The sequence below is a fragment of the Mustelus asterias genome, chromosome 16 (genome assembly GCF_964213995.1).
Source record: "Mustelus asterias chromosome 16, sMusAst1.hap1.1, whole genome shotgun sequence".
Taxonomy (NCBI): domain Eukaryota; kingdom Metazoa; phylum Chordata; class Chondrichthyes; order Carcharhiniformes; family Triakidae; genus Mustelus; species Mustelus asterias.
The window spans coordinates 58,014,203-58,031,368 of NC_135816.1; positions in this window are offsets into that span (position 1 = coordinate 58,014,203).

Below are 17,166 nucleotides of genomic sequence, written 5' to 3' on the forward strand. Positions count from 1 at the left end.
GGGTGATGGAGTGGGGTCATCAACCACCTCTTCAAGAGACAGTCCTTGTCGCCCAGGAGCCATCCATCCTATCGTGCAGATGCCATGAACAACCTTGGCACCTGGGAGAGCAGCAAGATGGAAACATTGTGTGAGCTCTCTGAGTAACAGACACAAACTTGGAGAATCTGTATTCTGTGGTCACAGAAAATCTGAACATTTGTTGAATGGAAACCCTTTCAAATCAAACCAAGCAGCGTGCCTTAGTGACTATCGGCTGGTGGCTCTGACATCCATCATTATGAAGTGCTTTGAAAGGTTAGTCATGGCATGAATTAATTCCAGCCTCCCAGACTACCTGGATCCACTACAGTTTGCCTATCGCCGCAACAGGTCCACATCAGACGCCATTTCCCTAGCCCTGCACTCAACCCTGGAACACCGAGATAACAAAGACATCTATGTCAGACTCCTATTTATTAACCAAAGCTCAGCTTCCAACACCATTATTCCCACGAAACTCATCTCCAAACTCCATGGCCTGAGCCTCGGCTCCTCCCTTTGTGACTGGATCTGAACTTCCTAACCCACAGACCACAATCAGTAAGGATAGGCAACAACACCTCCTTCACGATCATCTTCAACAGTGGTGCCACACAAGGCTGTGTTCTCAGCCCCCTACTATACTCCTTATACACCCATGACTGTGTGGCCAAATTCCCCTCCAATTCGAATTTCAAGTTTGCTGATGACACCACCATAATGGGTCGGATCTCAAACAATGACGAGACAGAGTACAGGAATGAGATAGAGAATCTGATGAACTCGTGCGGTAACAATAATCTCTCCCTCAACGTCAACAAAATGAAGGAGATTGTCATCGACTTCAGGAAGCGTAAAGGAGAACATGCCCCTGTCTACATCAATGAGGACGAAGTAGAAAGGGTTGAGAGCTTCAAGTTTTTAGGTGTCCAGATCATCAACAACCTGTCCTGGTCCCCTCATGCCAACACTACAGTTAAGAAAGCTCACCAACACCTCTACTTTCTCAGAAGACTAAGGAAATTTGGCATGTCAGCTACGACTCTCACCAACTTTTACAGATGCACCATAGAAAGCACTCTTTCTGGTTGTATCGTAGCTTGGTATGGCTCCTGCTCTGTCCAAGACTGCAAAGAACTACAAATGGTCGTGAATGTCGCCCAATCCATCACGCTAACCAGTCTCTCATCCATTGACTCTGTCTATACTTCCTGCTGCCTCGGAAAAGCAGCCAACATAATTAAGGACCCCACGCTCCCCGGACATTCTCTCTTCCACCTTCTTCCATCGGGAAAAAGATACAAAAGTCTGAGGTCACATACCAACCGACTCAAGAACAGCTTCTTCCCTGCTGCCATCAGACTTTTGAAAGGACTTACCTTGCATTAAGTTGACCTTTCTCTACACCCTAGCTATGACTGTAACACTACATTCTGCACTTTCTCATTTCCTTCTCTATGAACGGTATGCTTTGTCTGTATAGTGCACAAGAAACAATATTTTTCACTGTATGCTAATACATGTGACAATAATAAATCAAATCAAATCAAATCACAAGAGCTCCCAGTTCACCTGCTACATGATGCGGTCTTTAAACCCTGGATGTGGGAGAAGGCAGCAATTGTCGCAAAGCCTCGTGCTGTCTCTGCCTGTCTGGCCTCATCTGTTCTCATAGTGAATAAAAGTGCAGACATGTCTGAAGATAGCATTAGTCACCAGCTTGACACAGCTGATTAAGCATTGCTGTACAGACCCCTCATTGAGCCCTGAAAAGAACCAGATGTGTAGTCGCTGAGGACCACCATGACCATCAAAACCACTGAGATGAGTGTCCACCCACGCAGTTGGAGATGATTTCCGGACCAATCATGTGCATTTTTCTGTCACTGTGTCCCAAGGGAGGTGGAGTCTCCTGCGGCTCTGGGTCTTGGACATCTGGAAGTAGTTGGAGCGCTGCCTTTATACTCTAGCCACAGAGTAATGGTGTCTTCAACAGCCCCTCCCACCTTGCCCTCCCTGCTAGCTCTGCACCAACTGAGCCCATGCTTCTCCTGTTAAAGTTCTCTGCCTGCACTCACCTGGCTTCCTCTCCCTCCTGCCCCTCTCTTCCTCTTCAGGGATGGTCCCACCAGCAGAAAACACTATTTCCCACCAGGTGAGAGGCTGAGGGCCAGTACCTTGTGAATGTCCTGCAATCCTCAGGGAAACCTTCCAGAGAAGGTGAGGCCCTAAAATACAGAAAGGAAGGCTTGAAAAACTGAAGAATTGCTTGGAAACTCAGGGACAACTCTATATTCAGACAATGCCAAACTGGCAATGACAGAGAAAATGCCGCTTTTCCGGAGTCTTTTTCCTGTCCTTGAATGAGGAAATGTTAAAAAGGTGATTTCCACCCATCTCTTTTGCCTTTACAATGAGCTGCAAATTACACATTGGGTGTAACTGTGTTATCTATTTAAAGTTTATTTATTAGTGTCACAAGTAGGCTTACATTAATTTTGCAATGAAGTTACTGTGAAAATCCCCTAGTCTGTTCAAGTACACTAAGGGAGAGTTTAGCATGGCTAGTACACCTGACCAGCATGTCTTTCTATGTGGGAGGAAATCAGAGCACCTGGAGGAAACCCACGCAGACACAGGGAGAACGTGCAGACTCCACAGAGACAGTGACCCAAGCCGGGAATCGAACCCAGGCCCCTGTCGCTGTGAGGCAGCAGTGCTAACCATTGTGCCACCATGCCGATATCGTCTTACTAATGGCCTTAATTTGGCCTTTAATTGTCAACGGGCGCACATCTGACTCAGGCAGGTGGCTGCCCACTGATCTCGAAATGCTCAGTGATGGGAAGCACACCTGACGTCATTTGACGTTGTTTTACTTTTAGTCGGTTCCAGAGCCCACCTGAACTTTAAAGTTTGCCCTTAAACTGTTCAGTTTTCGTAGAATCAGTCCCAATCATCTTTGTCAACATAGATTCCAGTTTTTATACAGTCAGCTTTGTTATTGTTCTTTAGGTTTTGTAAAGTGACAAGATTCAATATAGATATAAAATGACATTAAGTCATGTTATTTATTTTATTTTCCTTAGTGCTAGGAGAATGTTTTTGAAGAGTTTCTGAAAACTAAAATTGCAATCTAGAGTACAATCAAAAGTAGACTAGAGAGGGAGGGGAGTGGGGGGGAAGAAAGCAAGGAATTATTTTCACATGTGATAGAATGGGCAGGAACCACTAGGGGAATTGGAAAAACTTGGCAATCATTGTTTCTCATTAACCCACTTGTCCATTACTAAAGAACAAGGATTTTCTCGTGTGAATGTAAATTAAAGACTAGAAACACAAAGTACACTAAAACTGATTTAAAACACACTGTAAAATTCTATTTTTCAAAATTCCAACTTTGATTATTGCTGCAATATAAGAAAATGAAGCACAAAAATTACTTTTAATATTGAGTTTCAGCAAGAGAGCAAATTTGCTATTCACAAACTCTGAAGAGGTGATTTTAACCCGGAAAATCCCTCATGCCCCATGCAGAAGAAATTAATTCAAGAAAACATGTATGTAGATTTGGCTTTTATTGCTGGCTGAAAAAGAAGAAAGCAGTGGAGAATGTATCAAAGTGTGTGGCATGACTTGACTGACTGTTTTTTTACCTTGGTTGTACTGTCTGACTGACAGTGTCTGTTACCTTGGCTGTACCGTGTGACTGACAGTGTCTGTTACCTTGGCTGTACTGTGTGACCGACAGTGTCTGTTACCTTGGCTGTACTGTGTGACTGACAGTGTCTGTTACCTTGGCTGTACTGTGTGACCGACAGTGTCTGTTACCTTGGCTGTACTGTGTGACTGACAGTGTCTGTTACCTTGGCTGTACTGTGTGACTGACAGTGTCTGTTACCTTGGCTGTACTGTGTGACTGACAGTGTCTGTTACCTTGGCTGTACTGTGTGACTGACAGTGTCTGTTACCCTGGCTGTACTGTGTGACTGACAGTGTCTGTTACCTTGGCTGTACTGTGTGACTGACAGTGTCTGTTACCTTAGCTGTACTTTGTGACTGACAGTGTCTGTTTCATTGGCTGTACTGTGTGACTGACAGTGTTTGTTACCTTGGCTGTACTGTGTGACTGACAGTGTTTGTTACCTTGGCTGTACTGTGTGACTGACAGTATTTGTTACCCTGGCTGTACTGTGCGACTGACAGTGTCTGTTACCTTGGCTGTACTGTGTGACTGACAGTGTCTGTTACCTTGGCTGTACTGTGTGACTGACAGTGTTTTTTACCTTGGCTGTACTGTGTGACTGACAGTGTCTGTTACCTTGGCTGTACTGTGTGACTGACAGTGTCTGTTTCATTGGCTGTACTGTGTGACTGACAGTATTTGTTACCCTGGCTGTACTGTGTGACTGACAGTGTCTGTTACATTGGCTGTACTGTGTGACTGACAGTATTTGTTACCTTGGCTGTATGGTGCGACTGACAGTGTTTGTTACCCTGGCTGTACTGTGTGACTGACAGTGTTTGTTACATTGGCTGTACTGTGTGACTGACAGTGTTTGTTACCTTGGCTGTACTGTGTGACTGACAGTGTTTGTTACCTAGGCTGTACTGTGTGACTGACAGTGTCTGTTACCTTGGCTGTACTGTGTGACTGACAGTGTCTGTTACCTTGGCTGTACTGTGTGACTGACAGTGTCTGTTTCATTGGCTGTACTGTGTGACTGACAGTATTTGTTACCCTGGCTGTACTGTGTGACTGACAGTGTCTGTTACATTGGCTGTACTGTGTGACTGACAGTATTTGTTACCTTGGCTGTATGGTGCGACTGACAGTGTTTGTCACCCTGGCTGTACTGTGTGACTGACAGTGTTTGTTACATTGGCTGTACTGTGCGACTGACAGTGTTTGTTACCTTGGCTGTACTGTGTGACTGACAGTGTTTGTTACCCTGGCTGTACTGTGTGACTGACAGTGTCTGTTACCTTGGCTGTACTGTGTGACAGACAGTGTTTGTTACTTAGGCTGTACTGTGTTACAGCATTTGTTACCTAGGATATATTGTGTGATTGATTGTGTTTGTTACCTTGGCTGTACTGTGTGACTGACAGTCTTTGTTACCTTGGTTGTACCTTGTGACTGACAGTGTTTGTTACTTTGGTTGTACTGTGTGACTGACAGGCCAGAATTTTACCGACACGCCCGCCCCGGAATTGGGGCAGGCAAGGCTCGCAGAACGGCATTCTCCGTTGGCCTCGAGCCGGATCTTATGAGCCTCGGGTGGGCAAGGCGATAAAATTCCGGGAACATTATTTGTTACCCTGGCTGTACTGTATGACTGACAGTGTCTGTTACCCTGGCTGTACTGTGTGACTGACAGTGTCTGTTACCTTGGCTGTACTGTGTGACTGACAGTGTCTGTTATCTTAGCTGAACTGTGTGACTGACAGTGTCTGTTACCTTGGCTGTACTGCGTAATTGACAGTGTCTGTTACCTTGGCTGTACTGTGTGACTGACAGCGTCTGTTACCTTGGCTGTACCGTGTGACTGACAGTGTCTGTTACCTTAGCTGAACTGTGTGACTGACAGTGTCTGTTACCTTGGCTGTACTGTGTGACTGACAGTGTCTGTTACCTTGGCTGTACTGTGTGATTGACAGTGTCTGTTACCTTGGCTGTACTGTGTGACTGACTGTCTGTTACCTTGGCTGTACTGTGTGACTGACAGTGTTTGTTACCTTGGCTGTACCGTGTGACTGACAGTGTCTGTTACCTTGGCTGTACTGTGTGACTGACTGTCTGTTACCTTGGCTGTACTTTGTGACTGACAGTGTTTGATATATTGCCTGCACTGTGTGTCTGACAGTGAAACTGTATCGTCTGCATCTGTCTGAAGAAATAAAAATGGCACTACCCAGATACCACGCAGTGCATCAGCTTATGCTGATGATACTAAAATTGAATAGCACAGGTCCTGGCAATGCCTGCTCTTTCTCTGCAATGACCAAAGAAGTGTGAAGCAGCAAGTTAGGCCCTGCATAAGCATTATTTAAAGGGCCAGATACCTCATTTTGAGGTACTTATGGTAAATATATGGAATCTTTTCCACTGGAAAGTGCCTGAGAGTAATGAAGAGTGTTCTTGGAGGCTGTTGCCACAGCCTGACAGGGATGATTTCCGAGAAGCAAACTGGCCACAAAATGGCTGCAACAGGAATGGGGTCAACAGTGGCAATGGCTGTGATTGTCCAGATTTCTGGCTGACCCGCCTCGCCCCCACCACAACAGGTCCTGCCACGGCAGGGCTGGGACATCCCAGCCTATGTCTCTGGAGCATGTCAGCGCAATAGTGGAGAGGAAAAGAACCATGCCATGCTTTCCATGAAGTTGGTGCTGGATTTCTCCATCTGCCTCGAGGCTGGCAAATGCACTCAGTATCTCAGCGTACACACCAATTCAGCATGCTGCCCCGACGAGGTCCTCATCTGAGACCCCTGCAATGGCATTTGTCTGTGAGCTGGCCCTCACAACCACTAAAATTGGACTGAATTCATCCTGCCCCGTCATCATTGCTGAGAAATAAGAAACTAGCAGCTGTGGTACATGGAGACCATGATACACATGCAGTGACATTGGGCAAAATGCTATACTCCCTGAAGGTGGATTTGCAGGCAGGGTGGGTGTACCTTTCTCAGGCCTCACAGCGCCAGGGATCCGGGTTCGATTCCCGGCTTGGGTCACTGTCTGTGCAGAGTTTGCACGTTCTCCCCGTGTCTGTGTGGGTTTCTTTCGGGTGCTCCGGTTTCTTGCCACAGTCCAAAAGATGTGCGGGTTAGGTTGACTAGCCATGCTAATCCCCCCTAGTTTCAGGGGGATTAGCGGGGTAAATATGTGGGGTTTTAGGGATAGGGTGAGATTGTTGTCAGTGCAGACTCAATGGGCTGAATGGCCTCCTTCTGTACTGTAGGGATTTTATGATTCTATGATACTAGCTGTTTCACCCATCTCTGATCTGGCTACAATTTAATACATGTCAGACAAGGCTTTAGCTGCTTTGCCCGACTGCAACTTTTTTTGGCTAGTGTGAGGAAGTAACCGATGGGCAGGATGATTGGAGGGAAATGGAGGTTCCACCTGCTTTCTTTTAAAGAAGGTGAGGTGCGGTTACATTTTTGGGAATTTTTTGCAACATCATTTTGCAAATCATAGAAACATAGAAACATAGAAACCCTACAGTGCAGAAGGAGGCCATTCGGCCCATCGAGTCTGCACCGACCACAATCCCACCCAGGCCCTACCCCCACATATTTTACCCGCTAATCCCTCTAACCTACACATCCCAGGACTCTAAGGGGCAATTTTTAACCTGGCCAATCAACCTATCCCGCACATCTTTGGACTGTGGGAGGAAACCGGAGCACCCGGAGGAAACCCACGCAGACAGGAGGAGAATGTGCAAACTCCACACAGACAGTGACCCGAGCCGGGAATCGAACTCAGGACCCTGGAGCTGTGAAGCAGCAGTGCTAACCACTGTGCTACCGTGCCGCCCATCCTTCAACACTCCCCCGCATGCTGCCCCATTGATGTCCTCATCAGAGCCTTTTGCGGCGGTACTTGTCTGCCACCTTGCCCCCTGGCGATCTGGCAAACAAACTATTCTTTGCCCCTCGCCTCACCTCACTCATGCTAACTTTATGCGAGCTTCCAAGATGTTGGTGCCTGAGCAGATGGCTGCTAGTGTCACAGAAATGATAGACTCTCTCCTCACTGCTGTGCTGACACTTTCCTTCCTCCTCGTAAGGCTGCTATGGCTGTGTAGGTTCCAGTTTCTGGGGTTTGTGAAAGCAAGAACTCAGAAGGGAAGGGTTATGTGAGGAGAAACAGGCTGGGTTGTGAAGTACCATCCGCAACTTCTTCATTGACTCAGATTACAGGGTAAAGATGAGCTGGAAGCTGACAAGGAGCAGAAAGCAAGAAGATACCATCATCCTTAATCTTCTCAGCCAGTGGGCGGTGCAGATGAATCATTAACTGACAAGTGGACAAGTCCAGTCCATGACTTCTCAACGTTGGGCCCGATTTGACCATTTTCATTCTAAGTGCCGAATCTGGGCGTAGTACAGATCCAACCTAGAAATCTGCGTTCAGACGCCCCCATACGCTTTCAGCCATCTCCAGTCTGATCCGCGCTGTGGGCGGGGCTTAGCGCTGCCGGAACGATCGGAGCTCTGAATTGCGCATGCGCAGTTTGAAAAAAAATTGAAAAAGCGCGCCCATGTCGGGAAAGAAAAAAAAACAGGAAGGGGAGAGAGTGGCTCAGAGCGAAAAGCAGCAGCAAGGGTGTATCTCGGGGAGGGGTGGGGGGCAGATGGATCTCTGGTGGGGGGCAGGGGGGTCCGCTGCCACTCTGCGGGCGAACAGTGGGGAGGGAGGGGGGCAACAGTGCATCGCCCATCTCCATCAATATGAAAGAATCGCCCATATCCAGCAGGATGAAGTCATTCCATATTACGATCAGCACTAAAATGCCGCCAATATATATCATTATGAAAATGTCACCCCGATTGACACGAAGTTATCGCCCATTCCCATCAGTGAAACAAATCTCCCATATCCTTTAGAATGAATATTTTTCCCATATGTTTCATGATGAAAATTTCACTCAGATCCATGACTATGAAAACATGGGAAATATTCAACAGTTTGAAAAATGATCTTCCATCCATCAGTCTGAAAATATCTCCCTCATCTATCAGTCTAGAAAATATCTGTCACATCCAAAAACCCCTCTCATTCCATCAGTGTGAAAATAGTGTAGGCATACATGAGTATGGAACGATTTCCCTTGTCACAAATTAAGAAAGCATCTCCCCTATTCATCAGCACAGAAAATATCTTCTGCATTCATCCCAACATCTCTCAATCAATCTACATGGAGGGTAACATCTAACAAACAGAACAAACATTCCCAGAGCAAGCAACTAGTGCAAAATCTCCAATGGACATAAATATGAAAATCAACCACCAATCACTGTAGTGATGGTGTATCCCTTTACAGGCCCAGCTTGGTCCTTCTCCAGTGTCTCCTCTTGGCGTTGTACCTGATTTTGTTGCCTGTTTTCTTGCGGATCCACTGTGGAATTGGCTGGTTCTGCTTCACCTTCTTAGCGAGGAATCGCTTGATCCTGAAGGTTTTGTGGGATGGTATGGCCGCAAGTCCACTCCGGGAGGAGGGATCCGTTCCTCCAGTGGGGAGGAGGGATTGCCCACAGAGTGGCAGTGGACCCCTCTGCCCCCCCCCCCCCCCCCCGATTGGAGATCCATCCGCCCCCCCACCAGTGAGCGATCGGGCCTTCCCCCCACCACTAGACAACGATCAGCCCTCTCGCCACCCCCCCCCCAGAGATACATCTGACCCACCACCTGCTTCCCCACCACCCCCCCCAGAGATACATCTGACCTGCCTCCCTCCTCCTCCCCCTCCCAGAGGGTGATCTGGGTCAGAGAGCCGTTGGAGGCTCTGAACCCGCTCTTCGGAAGCTGCAGCGTCGGCTTCAGACTTTTATTTAGCAGGTCGCTAAAAGCGCGGATCCGGAACAGTACACACGGCGGTAAAGTGGGAAATGATGATAAAGTTGGGCGGGCAGTTCATTAAATCGATGTAAATGCTTGCTAATGCATTTAAATTGTCAGTCTGCCCGATTTGGGCGCGCAACAGATCCCCGCCATTCACGGCTCTCGGTAAAGTGGCGATTTGCTCGGACGCAAGTGCAGATCGCGATAAAGGCCTCACACCCGACTTTACCGTGAATTCGTGCCCGAAAACGGGTGCAAATTGTTGGCAAAATCGGGCCCGTTATCTGCTGTTTTTCGATCTGAACTTTTCAAGTGATGTGGCAATCATTGCACTTGGCTGTTATGGCATGTTTCCCAGCTGGTCCAACTACCCTTGGCTGGTCCATTTTCTATCCGAGTAGAAGTGATTTTATGACATTGCAGGAGTGCATGATGTACTGACAAAATAAAAGATGGAAATAATTAATATAGCAACAAAAGTGCATGATTTAAGAATGGAAACCACACTAAATCCACTCATCGGGCCCTATTTTACCATTTTGATTCTAAGTGCTGGGCGAGCTTGAAAATGGGGTGTTTCAGATCTGACTTTTAGACACGTTCTCAGGCGCCCCCATTCGCACTCTGCCTGAAAAAATATCAACAATTCCGAATAGCACTGCACAAGCCTGTGCGTGGGGCTTAATGTGCCCAAAATCCTGCAGTTCCGATTGGCACTTCCAACTGCGAATGTGTAGAAAAAAATTGATAGAATGCGGCTCCCCTGCCACATCCCTCCTGGGCCCCACAGACATTGCTCCACCCCCACAACATTACTGACCCCTTATCCCCCCATCCCCTCTGCCACCTAGACCAATCGTGGGCTCTTCCCCCACTTCTCCCACCGATCTCAGGCAAAGTGTCAGCAGATCCCCCCCTTTCCCTCTCACTGATCAGAGGCAGAGAGGCAAAGGACCCCCTTTTGCCCCTCACTGATCAGAGGCAGAGAGGCAATGGACCCGACCCCCCCCCCCCCCCCCCCCCCCCCGTAACACACACACACACCGATCTCAAACAGAGAGCCATAGGACACTTGGCACTTACCTCCTCACTAACTGGAGCACCGGAATCGGATTTGTCTGTTTCGCGCCAAATCTGGATGGGCGAATGTGGTGGTAAAGGGGGAAGTGCCAGTAAGGTTAGGCGTGCAGCCCATTAAGTCAATTTAAATGCATGCAAATGCATTTAAATGGTCGTCGCGCCCATTTCGCGCATGGTCCCTGATCACAACCATGTTCAGGCCTTGGTAATGGGGGAACTGGCACGGAGACAGGCGCGGATCACGCTACTCACTTCACCCCCGACTTTACCAAGTTTTCGCAGCTGAAAACAGGCACAATACGATGGTAAATTTGGGCCCATCGAGTAGCATATAGATGTACGTGGAACAAGAAGCCAAAGAAGACTTCCCACATCTCGTGGTGCACTAAGGCAGACTTTTGTCTGTTTCCTTGGCTAGTAATTCCCAGAACAGGTCACTCGCCTGTCGCTCGAGGCTTTCGCTTGAGGGGCGCCGTTCCGCATCAGCATGGCTGACCAGGAGAATCTCTCACTCTTACCACCAGCCATTGGCGTGTTGGAAGGATTTGCAGGTGAACACTCAACCTGTTTCGGCTGCACCTTCCTTGCCTATCAAGTCCTGGGAATTGAACCTGGAGCTTCTGGCTCAGAGCAGGGATGCTATCAACTGTGCCACAAAACTTCCTAACACTAAACAAGCATTGGATAAAAAATGAACGAGATTTTTTTCCTCCTCTGCGGCAGGAAGCAGTGAGCAACCCGCTGGCAGTGGAATCTTATGGTCCTGTCACTGTCAACGAGATTTGCCATTGAATATACTCCTTGCCTCTGGGAAACCCACGGAGAGGGTGAGCTGTCGGTAAGATCCCGCCAGCATGAACACCAGCAAGATTTCGGCGAATGTCTAGAGTGACTTATCATAGAGGCTGTAGCAACCAGGCTAGTTCAGAAGCAACAAAAGTAGAAGGAATTCATTCGTCCCCTTCACCTTTACTGAGAAATAGGAAATTAGCAGCAGTATTACATAGTCACCAGGATAAACACAGCTTTCTAACATTGGGCAGAATTTCATGGTCTCCTGCAGGTGGATGGCGAGGGTTGGGGGCATAAAATTCCATGTGTGTCTTTCCCACCCCTACTCGCCCGTCCCTGACATGGCTGCAATTTAACAAGGCTTTAGGTAGTTTGCTTGACAGCAACATTTTGGTTGTTATGAGGAGGTCAGTGATGGGCAGGATTATTGGAGAGCAGAAAATGGAGATTCCTCTTGCTGCCTTTTAAATAGGTGAGACGTGGTTACAATTTTGGGAATATTTTGCAACATCATTTTGCAAATCCTTGGTATTTCTTCTTCATCTTTGAAGCCATTTCAATGACAACATTCTATAGCATAATTTACTTGTTACATTGCAGCATTGCCTGATGGAAATAGGTAATAAACCTGAAGACAATAAACAAGATAGAAAGCTTGACAGTTTCCATGTGATTTGCCAAGACTAAACTTCGCAGAACAGCTGGAGTTTGAGACTTAGCATTAACTCCCAGCTGCAACTAATGAATAAAGAACCAGAAGTGTTAAGGAAAGCCTATACTGTTTAAAGACTATTTTATTTAGGGAGTGTTGATTTATTAAAGATAATTGAAGACGATGCATTTGAGAGTTATAATATTTGACTGTTTGGCCCCAATTCAATCAAACAGAGGAGGGTTGGAAATAGCAGCTGAAACCCTTTCAATCATTTAAAATCATTTTGCTGCAATTGCTTGATAAAATCTCCTGCATTCTTCTCTCACTGGGAACAGAAACGGACAGTTGTGTTAACAGTCTTGATTGTATCTGCTAACATGATTAAAACCGTATGATGTCTTGACTAGTATCATGCTCCAAAGCTGAAGCCAAACATCTAAGAGAACCTCATGTGTGGGGACAACAAATCATGGCCAATGTGTCTTTTAGGCAGCAATCGTTTGCAAATTGTTAAGGGCCATTAGTGGCTGCAGTTGTACCTTGAAACAAAAATGGGTAAATGCCGTGATATGTTCAGTGCAAAGATAAAGGGTGGGATTTTCCAACCAAAACCAGAAAATCCCACCCGAGGTCAACGGACCTTTCCATGGTCTGCCCCTTGCCCGCTACGATTCCCATGGTGAGCAAAACAAAGAACAAGAACAAAGAACAATACAGCACAGGAACAGGCCCTTCGGCCCTCCAAGCCCGCGCCGCTCCCCGGTCCAGGATTGAATCCTGAATCCAGGATCCCCGCCCAATTTTCCAGCCTATCTACATCCTAATATCCTATCCACCGAGCTGTCCCTCACAGCTACGATGCTTTGTTCATCACAACCTATTAACTCACCCCCACCCCCCCATTCCAGACCATGTGATCTCCAGGGAGAGGCGAAAACCCAGAGTGAAAACCCCAGGGCCAATATGGGGAAACAAAAATCTGGGAAATTCCTCTCCGACCCCCTGTGGCGATCGAAACGAGTCCAGGAGATCACACTGGCCCTGATCAGAAAATGCTTCCCAACCCTATTCATTTCCACTTCTGCTTTACGAACACCATCTGAATTCCCTGCCCCCGAGACAGGTTCCCAACTATCCGCAGTCTCGCTCTGTACTGGCACCAGCAAGATGATCATAGAATGAAGCCTTGAAACGAGAGACAAAGAACAATTAGCCCGCGCCGCTCCCTGGTCCAAACTAGACCACTCTTTTGTATCCCTCCATTCCCACTCCATTCATATAGCTGTCTAGATAAGTCTTAAACGTTCCCAGTGTGTCCGCCTCCACCACCTTGCCCGGCAACACATTCCAGGCCCCCACGACCCTCTGTGTAAAATATGTCCTTCTGATATCTGTGTTAAACCTCCCCCCCCTTCACCTTGAACCTATGACCCCTCGTGAACGTCACCACCGACCCGGGGAAAAGCTTCCCACCGTTCACCCTATCTATGCCTTTCATAATTTTATACACCTCTATTAAGTCTCCCCTCATCCTCCGTCTTTCCAAGGAGAACAACCCCAGTTTCCCCAATTTCTCCTCATAACCAAGCCCCTCCATACCAGGCAACATCCTGGTAAACCTCCTCTGTACTCTCTCCAAAGCCTCCACGTCCTTCTGGTAGTGTGGCGACCAGAACTGGACGCAGTATTCCAAATGCGGCCGAACCAATGTTCTATACATCTGCAACATCAGACCCCAACTTTTATACTCTATGCCCCGTCCTATAAAGGCAAGCATGCCATATGCCTTCTTCACCACCTTCTCCACCTGTGACGTCACCTTTTTTGGTTAAACTCGTCCCAAAATGTACGGACCAGAATTTTCCTGCCATTTGTGCTGAGGGAATTCTCAGCCCTGCTGCAGTGAACAGACACTTGGCTAAGCACCAAATTCCCCATCCTCACTTACGACAGGGCATAAACAGCCAGAAAATCCCAGCCATGGTTAGAAAATATTACAATATCACTCATCAGATATTTATATACAATTAGCAATTTTAGATAAAAAGCAAATTACTGCTGGAATCTGAAACATGAACAGAAAATGCTGGAAAATCTCAGCAGGTCTGACAGCATCTGTGGAGAGAGAACTCTGACACATTGGGCTAAATCTTACCGAAAAAAATGTTGTTTCTGGCGAGAAAACTGGCATCTTTCTCTCCAGAGAAACCAATCGGTTTTCTCTCCAGATCTTACCTCACTCTGCCAAAAAATCAAGGAGATGTGATTCATGCTGTCATGCAGGTGGGGCAGGACCTCCACAGGCCAGCAAAACCCAGCTGCGCAGAGATTGGGACGCCATCTTTAACAGGCCCCCCAATCAGAGCAGCAACATACCTCCCCCCACAGAGCATTCAGGAGCTCCCCTCCCCACCCCGAACCTAAGCCAGCATTCACTCCGAACCCTCCCCCCACTCCCAGTCATTCGCCCTTTCTTCCTCCCCACCACCCACGATCATCGGCTGGCTACTTCTCCCCCTCCACTCCCCCCACCCATTATCATCAGCCCCTTCCCTCAACCCCCCCACAGTCAGAGCCGACACCCACACCCCCTGCAACGGTCGTCCCCGATATCCCCTGCTAGTCTGTGAGATGATGTGGAGATCCCACATCATGTCTGTGAGATCCCATCCCATCCCATAATCATATCTCCATGAATCCCCTATCCCCATGAGGCTCTCACTGCCCCCCCACCCCCCACTTCCCCTGGCACAGAATGGCACTGCCAGGGTGGCACTGAAATCCTGACTCGAAACATTAGCCCTATTCTCTCTCCACTGATGCTGTCAGACCTGCGGAGATTCTCCAGCATTTTCTGTTCTTTCTTCAGACTCCAGCACCCGCAGTAATTTGCCTTTATTTTGATTTTATAAGATGGAATTCAGAAGTTTGTATTGTTTCAATTGAAACTTGCAGTAACTGCAAACTTCGAATATTACAAGCATGCACAATGATAAAGTTGATACTGTGTTTTCAATCATTATGTACCTTAAACAGTGCCAACACAGACTGATTGAAGAAAGGTGTTCCTCAGTAAACACTTACCACTGAGTCAGAAGGGTATGTGTTCAAAGTACCTATCCTCAAAACCTACACTGACACTTTAGTGATGAAGGTGCCATGCTTCAGATGAGATATTAGCTGAGGCCTAATCTGCCTTCTCAGGTTGACATTAAAAAAATCCTCATTATTCATTCTGCAGTCTTGACATTCCTCAGACAAAAATTCCCCTTGTTGTTACTTCACCTGAAAATGAAACTTTTATTTTGTCTTTTGAAACTGGTATTTAGTTCTGCAAAAACATTTTCTAGACCTGCTGCAGTGAATGGAGATTTAGCTAAATGCCAAATTCTCCGTCCTCACTGGCAACGACGGTGGGGCACGATCAGCCAGAGAATTCTGGCCATTGACTGCTTTTCTCAGATTGCGGATCTGATAGGAGATTCCTTTACCACATGATTGTCTGGCCGTGACCACCTTGCTACTTGTGGCATCTTGCAGTGTGCAACTTGGCTTCTGCCTTTCTTTCATTACAAAAATAACTACAAAAATCAGAATTCATAGGCTGTAAAGTACTAGGAGGAAATTTTATGACGTGTGTAGCGTCCCTGTCTCTAAGCCAGATGCTCTGTGCTTGTGTCCAACTCCCAAGACTTGATGACCACAGAAATGCTTTCGTAATGTGGCCAAACAGGTTGAGTATCAACTTGTAAATCCTTCCAAAACACCAACGTCAAGTGGTGAGAGCAGAGGGAGAGTCTCCTGGCCGGTCATGCTTAATGCGGAGTGGCGCTCCCTCAAGCTACAGCCTCGGGTGACAGGCTAGCAACCTTTTCCAGGAAAAAAATGACTATGGTAATAGAGGTAAGAGCATGATTTGTCTGCCACAGGGCGCGAGAAGAAAAAAAAGAAGAGAGTTTTTAGGAGTGTGAAAGATGCTATATAAATGTAAGCCTTTCTTACAAAGTGGGTAAATCTGCGGATTCTAAATAATTTATACAGTTTTCCAATGTTGTATGCCAGTTACTGTGCAGTGGAAAAGCCAAGGAAAGTGCCATTTGTTGTAGTGTGCTGACTCAAGGCGACAGTTTAACAAGGTTTATTAATGCAAAATGGAAGAAACCCACCTGCACGACAATTGCAGTCCAATAATGAGTGTGGAGCACTGTAAGAGCCATCAGTCCTGTAGTAAAAAAACTCCTATCAGATCTACAGTCTGAGAAAAGCAGTCAATGTTTTTACAGAACTAAATGCCAGTTTTCAAAAGACTCAATAAAAATTTTTATTTTCAGATAAAGCAATGACAAGGGGAATTTTTTTGACCCTGAAATGCTCCATTAAGTTTCTTGAACAATATAAAGTGCATTTGAAGCGATGTTGTTCCTACTTATTGATTTTCTCACAGAGTATTTCTGCCTTAATTTTTTGTTTTAAACCTTAGATTTTGTGTTGAGGCTTATTTAGAATGTTAGAGTCTTTTAATCTTAATTTACTTTGTTCATATTTGACTAATACCCTTACAAATTTCTTTCCAAATTAGCAGAAGCTTTGTGGCTGATCTGGTCAACGTGAACTATATTCCAGGGTTAATGAGCATCTCAAAGTGCTTTATGTTCAAAATATTATAGTCATTAATATAATATAAGATGATGTGACACTGAACGTGCATGCAGTAAGGTTCACATAACGCAGTGGGATAAATGGCCCAAACCTGTTTGACTGATGTTTGTAAATTGTATAATTATTGGCGGTGTGGAGCCTAAACATTTATTTATAAGGGTTGCTCTGTTTAACTGTTCATCCAAAAAGCAGCACTTCTTCAATAATGTATGCTGTGCCAACTTGGATTAAATGTTCAAATCTCCGAAGTGAGCCTGGAATCCACAACCTCTGACAAAGAGGCATTGAACAAGGGTAAACATATGAAGTTACCTCTCAGGAGATATATCTGTACATCCTGCTCTGTGTGTTACTTTTCATAAAAGTGTTGTTTTCCCTCC